This window comes from Manis pentadactyla, chromosome 7 (assembly GCF_030020395.1).
Source record: "Manis pentadactyla isolate mManPen7 chromosome 7, mManPen7.hap1, whole genome shotgun sequence".
Taxonomy (NCBI): domain Eukaryota; kingdom Metazoa; phylum Chordata; class Mammalia; order Pholidota; family Manidae; genus Manis; species Manis pentadactyla.
Window position 1 is genome coordinate 22,536,131 of NC_080025.1, and position 7,846 is coordinate 22,543,976.

General features: G+C 38.5%; 1 pseudogene; it reads right to left on the bottom strand.

Annotated features, from left to right (window-relative positions):
• Nucleotides 1-4,608: 4,608 nt before the first annotated feature.
• On the bottom strand, nt 4,609-4,960 carry LOC118916979 (60S ribosomal protein L37a-like; annotated as a pseudogene).
• Nucleotides 4,961-7,846: the final 2,886 nt, after the last annotated feature.

A 7,846-nucleotide genomic window follows, 5' to 3' on the forward strand; every position in this document is an offset into this window, starting at 1 on the left:
GTTCTGGGGCTAATATGCATGTGTCTGAGTACTGGCTTGACCCCTTAGGTGACTTTGGGGATCTTATTAAATAGTTCACTGGGTATTATAAGGATTATTATGTGTTTATAAAAGACACACAATAGATGTTAAATAAATGATGAATATTAAGGCAACAGAATTAAAATGTATTCCGTAATGTCATATAATCTTATAAAAAGGACAGATGTTGGGAGAGAGATGGATCTTGAGAGAAAGTAATCAAGTAAACTTGCAGAAGATAAAACATTCCTAAAAGAAATCACAGGTCTACTGGAGAATCCCACCCACTACTGGGAGCCAGGGAAACTGATTTTATTTTGTTTGTCCTTTTTTTTTCATACTATTTCAGTTGATAACATCTTTTGCACATTCTCAGGGGTTCAAATTTTCCTGAAAGTGGGGAAACTGTCTCCACTTTCTGTTTTACTTTTCTTCTTTTCCTTTCCTTCTCTGGTCTGGTTACCCGCTCCTACTGTTCTTGAAGAGCTGGTTCAAGTATCCTGTTCTCTGAGAAATCTGTCCCCACCTTAGCCCTCAGGGTCATTTCCCCTCTGACCTCCTATAAGCATCTATGACCTTCAGCACCATCCAAGTAGTCCTTATCTGTTATAGTTAGCTAAGGCACATAGGTAAAGAAGGTCTCTCCAGCTGGACTCTGAGCATATGGAGGGCTAGATCTTATTCATCTTTGCTTCTCCTATGCTGAGTATAATCCTTCATGTATAATAGGGGCTTCATAGATGATATATTTCACCATTGGTAATGATGATATCTCTGAGATATTGTGCTGTTAATAATACCCCTCGAAACCTGCTCAGTGAACATTGCCATGGAGATGAGTGGAGGGCACATGTCTACATTATTGCCTGCAATTGATGTAATAAAATTTCTGACTTTCGTATGATACTTAATATGATTTATCTCATCTCACATAGTATCTATAACAAAAATGGTAATAGAATCCACAAATATCTCTATGAGGTAGAGAAGTTTTATTATTCCTATCATATGGATAATAATAACTAACACTTAATGAGGGTTTACTACATTCCAGGAACATTTAAAGTGTTTTCCATATGAAAATCCATTTAATCTTTCTAACAACCTTACAAACGAGCACTATAACTATTAGTTTGATTTTACAGATGAAGAAAGTGAGATGCAGAAGGTAGATCATATTTTGTACACAATTATTTACCCTCTTCCATGGACAATCATGGATCCCTGCTCTTTGTTATTTGACTTCCTTATCCTTACAATGATAGGAATATACTTCCTTGCACATTGATATCATCTTTTATTTAATGAAATATGGTGGAAGAGTCAGTAGGATCGTTTCAATCGTTTGCTTTAAGAGCAACCCCATGGCTGGCCATTGCTTTCTTATCATCTTCTATGAGGCCAGGCTCTATCTCAGCCTATATCCTTTGATGAAGAAGACATGTTGAATGGTGCCACAGAGTCTCAGGGCTGCAATTGATCCACAGAAATAATGCAACATGAGTGAGAGATAAGTCTTTATTGTGGGAAACCACTGAGATTTGGCAGGAGATTGGGGGGCTGGTGGTGCTGGTTGTACCTTATGCAGCATAAACTAATATAAGCTGCCTAGTATAGAAACTTTAAGTCATTTGCCCAAGGTTGCATGGTGACTAAGGGGCAAAGCTCAGATTCAAAATTAAGCAACCTGGCTTGCAAAGTCACATATTTAACCACCGCACAATCATACTTCATAACAGATAAAGTTACTGGGGTCGGGAGAGGTAATTGTCTTAGGCTGTGTAAATCACACATGAAATATTTTACTGCGTTTGAATGAGGACTCTAAGCCTTGAGCTCTTCCCGTGACACAGTCCAGATTGTGACTTGAAGAGGTACTGCTGCCATGCCTGGCAGGCAGCATTCTGCTCCTGTCATGCTGCAAGAGTTTGGAATTCACTCCTATCCCTGATGGGACAGCTGCAAAATGATTTTCTGAGGTGGAGCTGAAGTCGCTGCACCATTCTCGTCAGCATTCAGACTGTCTCTGTGGCCGTCCTCCTTCTTGGGGTTTATTTATGAGGGATGAAGGAGAAGGGGGGCTGTGCAGAGTTATTTGTTTTCTGCGAAGCTAGGGGATTGGAAATGTTTTAGAAACATAACTGGTTGACACAAAGGATAAAAAGTTAAACATACAGAACCCAACATGTCCTCTCCTGGGATCCCTATCTAGCTAACAGCAGGATTCACTCCGACAGTGCACTGCGGACTAAAGGAGGAGAAAAGACAACCTGTTCAAACAAAGGCTTCGATACAATGGTTTGAAGGCTTCACACTGAGTTCTGTGAAGGTGTTCAAGAGAAAATGCAGCTTGAGTGTTAGTTTGGGTCTAATGCAATGACAGTATCTGCTGGTGTGGGGTCAGAACACTTGGGGACTGAATTCAGGGATGTCTTGCTTGGTTGCCTGTATATATGAGCATCACTAGGAATTAAAGAGTTTATTTTAGGATGCAAGGTGGTTTTTTCTACCTGTGGTATGTGATGTGATTATTTCTCTTCCAATATGACAAGGCATCAGTTTTGTTTCTCTGAAGGTATAGATAAAAAGTCCATTGCCCTGGGAATCTGCACACAGGTCCCAACTCGCTGTTTGCTTTATACTGCAGTCTCAGGCAAGTCCACTGGACATGTCTAGCCCACAAATTTCATCTGAACAGAATCTCCACTGTTAGAGATGGGATATCAAAGGCAGCTTCACACTCTGATTCTGCAACCTACTAGCAACAGCTAATTAATCGTCTAATACTATCAAGATCTTACTGTCTTCTTCAGCATACCAAAAGGTTAAAAAATGAGACATGTTTTAAAGCAAACTGCAACAGCAGTCATTTCTATATTGTATTCTCCTGAAATGTGTGTGTGTGTGTGTGTGTGTGTGTGTGTGTGTGTGTGTGTGTGTGTGTGTGTTGGGGGTAAGAGGGAGACAGGTATTTCTCAATGCAGATTCCTCTTTAATTCTTGTGGGAGTATGTTGAGTCAGTCTTGCATCTCTGCTGCTGCGTAAGGCTTGCTTGACCTCTTGGCACCATGTGCATTTAAGGGGAAAGCATTCCAGGCAGAGGAAATTGGCAGTGCAAAGCCCTTGAGATGGAGGTATGCCTGGTTTATTTGGTGATTAGCAAGGAGGCCGTGTGGCTGGAGTAAAATGTGTCGGAGAAATGTAAAAAGAGATGAGTGCAGACAGGAATGGCCATGGGGAAGATCATGTAGGACCTTGTAGGACATTGTTAGGCCTTTGATTTCCAATCCTGGTAAAACAGAAATCCACTGGAGGTGCTTTGAGCAGAGGATTGGAAAAACCTAACATCTTACAAAAAGTTCACTTCAATGATGAAAACAAAAAATAGGAGGGCAAGGGAAGAAGCAAAGGAAATCAGCAGTTGGATAGTAATGGCAACAATGACAGTGGCTTCAGCCAGGTTAATATCAGTGGGTAAAGTAGTAAGTGAACAGACTTGGGGTATCTTTTGAAGGTGGAAGAAACAGACTTGCTGATGGATTGGATATGGATTTTCTGTAAGGAAAAGATAAGAGAATATGACAATTTGGTCAACATTTGGAAGATTAGAGCTGCCAATCACTAAAATGGGATAACACTGAGTCGAACATATTTGAGGAGAAGGAATATTAGTAGTTTAGTGGGAACAATTTAAGTTTAAATCAGTTAGGCATTCACATGCAGATGTAGTAAGGAGATGGGGATATGGCCATTCCGTATCCCCATAGTTCAAGCAAGTAGGAATTAGAGTTAGAAATTTGTAAGACATCATCATACCGATATTACATAGAGATGAGGTAACATTGCACCTTTAAACCTTTCTTCCAGCATAACTGACATAGAATAAGCCACACAATTTAAGTGTACAATTTAATACATTTTGATATATGTCTACCTTCAGGAAACCACCATCACAATCAATGTAATAGACATATCCATTACCCCCAAGAAGTTTCTCTGTTCCCTTCTGTATTTCTTTCACCTGCTCCACTCTTATTCCCATTTAACTGCAGATTTGCTTTCTTTCATTATATACTCACAAATGGGATTATGCATATGCAGTATGTTCTCTTTTTTGTCTGGCTTCTTTCACTCAACATAATGCATGTTGGGGATTCATCCATGTTATTTTATGTTTCCATAGTTCATTCCTCTTTGTTGCCAAGTACTTTTCCACCACATGGATATAACACAGTCTGTTTACCAGTGCACCTTTTGATAGATACTTGGGTTGTTTCTAGTTTGGGAGTATTACAAATAGAGATGCTTTGATTTATTTATAAGTCCTATGCCTATTTTCTAATTGGATCGCTTTTTATTATATGTTTTTAGATATAAGACCTTCGTCAGGTATATGATTTGTGAATATTTCTCCAAGTCTATTGCTTGCCTTTTCATCCTCTTAACAGAATCTTCCATAGTATTAAGGTATTTAAATTTTGATAAAGTCCAGCTTATCATTTTTTTTCCTTTTATGGATCATATTTTTGGTGTCATGTCTAAAAGAATCTTTCTCTAGTTCTAGTTCCCAAAGATTTCCTCCTGTGATTTTTTTTTTTACATAAATTAACCCATTTATTATTGTCTAGCAATGCTTCAAATGGTGGCGCTTCACTGGTCTTTCAATTCCTTCAGTCTTCTGATAGCTGACTTTACTGTGACAGCAGAAGTGGTGGTGCAGGTCTAGGCAACACCAGCTACTGTTTTCATGCAGGAACCACAGTGCCAGATCCCTACAGCTCATCTCTTTGTCTTGGTTTTGCCACAAAAGGAGCAAGTGTACTTGGTGTGCTGGCTTATTTCGATTTTCTTCACCATTTTCCTGAGGGAGGCACCATAACGGGTCCTGTATTTACTGACGAATCTGACCTTCTTAGTGTGTTTCGCCATGTCGCCTCTAACTAGGTGCAAGCTGAAAGAGTTCCTATGTTTTCTTTTAAAAGCTTTAGTTTTACATTTAAATCCGTGATCCACTTTAACTTTTGTATGTGGTGTGAGGTCTAAATTGAGCTCATCTTTTTGTCTATGGATGCCAGTTGTCCAGTGCCATTTGTTGAAAACACTATCCTTACATTGAACTGCTTTTGAGGCATTTGTCAAAAATCAGGTGGGCATATTTGCAGTGTTCTTGACCACTGTAGCTGTGTACTAAGTCTTAACATTGGGTAGAGTGATCCCTCCCACCTTATTTTCCCTTTACAAAATAGTTTCAGCTTTTCTAGTCCCTTTGCCTTTTCATATAAGCTTTAGAATAACTTGTCTATATCTGTTAAAATCTTACTGGAATTTTGATAAGTTTTTTCTTCATTACTGGTTTTCAGCAATTTGATTATGATGTGCTGATGCATAGTTTTGTTCATACTTCTTGTCCTTGGGTTTCATCCAAATTCTTGGAACTGTGTTTTCATAATTTTTATGAAATTTGGAGAAATTTTTAACTATTATTTTTTCAAATACTTTGTATCTCTCCTTTCATGGTCTCTAATTATCCATATATTAAATCACTTGAAGAGCTCACAGACACTTTTTTCACTTTTTAAGAACTTCTTTTGTCTCTGTGTCTCATTTTGGTTAGTTTCTGTTGCTGTGTCTTCACATTCACTACTCTTTTCTTCTTTAATATATAATCTGTTAATCCTATCTAATGTATTTTTCACCTCACACACTGTAGTTTCCATCTTGAAAACTACTCAGTTCTATTTGGGTGGTTTTTATATCTTCTGTGTCTTTACTTAACATTTGAACAATGGATCACAGTCATAATACCTCTTTTAATGTCCTTGCGGGCTCATTCTGACATCTGTGTCCATCCTAGATTGATTTTGATTGATTTATTTTCTCCTCACTTTGGGTCCTATTTTCCTGCTTCTTTGCATTCTCACTATTGTAAATTTTACTTCTTTGGGTGCTGCTCTTTTTGTGTACTTACATATATTTTTGAGCTCTGTTCTGGGATATAGTTAAATTACTTGGAAACAGTTTGGTCCTTTTGGTTCTCACTTTCAAGATTTGTTAGGTGGGACCTGAGCAGTGCTTAGTCTATGGATAATTATCTCTTGCTATCTGGGCAAGACCATTCTGAGTATTCTATTCAATGCCTGTGCATTGTGAAAATTTTCAGTCCAAATGGTGGAAGCAGGCAATATTCCTGGACCCAGTCTGAGTCCAGGTGCTCTTTCCTTAAATCCTTCTGGGTGGTACTTTTCTCAGCCTTGGGTAGTTTACCCAGACACATACCCTCACCAGAATTAACCTCTGCAGATGCAGGACCTTCTTTCTCTGTGCAGCTTTCATCTCTCCTACCTGTGCTGATATCCTAGGACTCTCAATTCTGGCTCGACAGCTCAGGGCCTGTGCCAAACTTTACCTGGGCTCTCCCTCCCTGTGTTGTAGACTAGAAGCTTTTTCAAGAGAATAAGTCTGAGCAATTGTAAGGCACGCCTCATTAGTTTCCCTCCTCTCAGAGATATCTATCCTTATTGCCTGATAGCTCATGCTTGAAACTTGTTCTACATATTTTGTTCCTTTTTTTGGTTGTTATAGGCAGGAGGGTAAATATAATTCCTATCATTCCACTTTAGCCAGAAGAAGTCTAGTTAACTTCCTTTTCCCACCCTCTACAACACCCTCCGTCTCCCCCCACCAGTTTGTAACTTTGGTAGAATAGGACAGAGAAAGTCTGAAAGTGAGAGAACTGCTTTTAAAAATGATACAATCTTATTCACATTCTGTGTACCCTAGGGCGTTCTTGGCTTGCTGCATGAATAGAAGAGGGTCTGAAATGAGTAGCCGGATAAGCAAGATTATGAGGTTCTGTCTTATTTCATAGTTGAACAAGTATAAAGATCATGCAACTCTCTGAAGCAGTATTAGAAAAGCAGATAGTATTCTATCTTTTGCAGATATTCTCAGTCCTCACTGAGTTTATAAGGAGTTTTCTTATTTTGGTTGCAAATCTTGTCCATATTTGCATGTTCAATAACCCTCAGCATATTAAAGAATGAATTCTCATTCTCTACTGATTGTCTTCAGAGTGTCCCCATTTCTCTCACAGAGTCAGCTTTCTCCAGTCTTGAAAGACTGACTCTCTTATTTTTGTCTTGTGCTTCAAGATATGTTTATTCATTTACCTTGTCTTGTTTTTATTCCTTAAAAAATATACACTAAATTTTCCCATTGTCATGTTTCCATTATTCCAGACTGATTTCCTTTCCTCTAATTTTTAGCAGAGACTCCTGGTCAATCTCTCTGCTTTTCTCAACTCCTCAGCCATAATCTGTTATAGGCAGCACTGATTTATCAGACTTTCCTACTTTCCACTTCAATCATGCTGCTGCCTTTTCTTAGTATTCAGCAACCACCAAAATATGACTCTCACTTTCACTGATTTCTGTGCCAACTCCTGCATCTCTGTTTTATTAATGAACACCTTTATTTATTTATCAGTTCAACAAATATTAATCCAGTGCATATTCTGAGTATACACTGGGCTTATGGGCACAACTGATATTCCCTACACTCGTGCTCTTTATATTCTAATTGGAAAGCCAAAATTGTGGCATTCATTTAATATGGTTAAGAAGATATTCAATAATCCAGCATGTGTTTAAATTCAAAGGCTAGTATAGAAAACAAATATAAGATGATCCAGTGATTTGGTCAGAGGGCTCACTTTAGATTGGGGTGGGCATGAAGACTTCATTGAGGATGGCAATGACAAGAACAGCATCTTGAAAAATAAATAACATTTGTTCTAGTGGGAAGAAAACTGAGGGAAAGAGCTCTT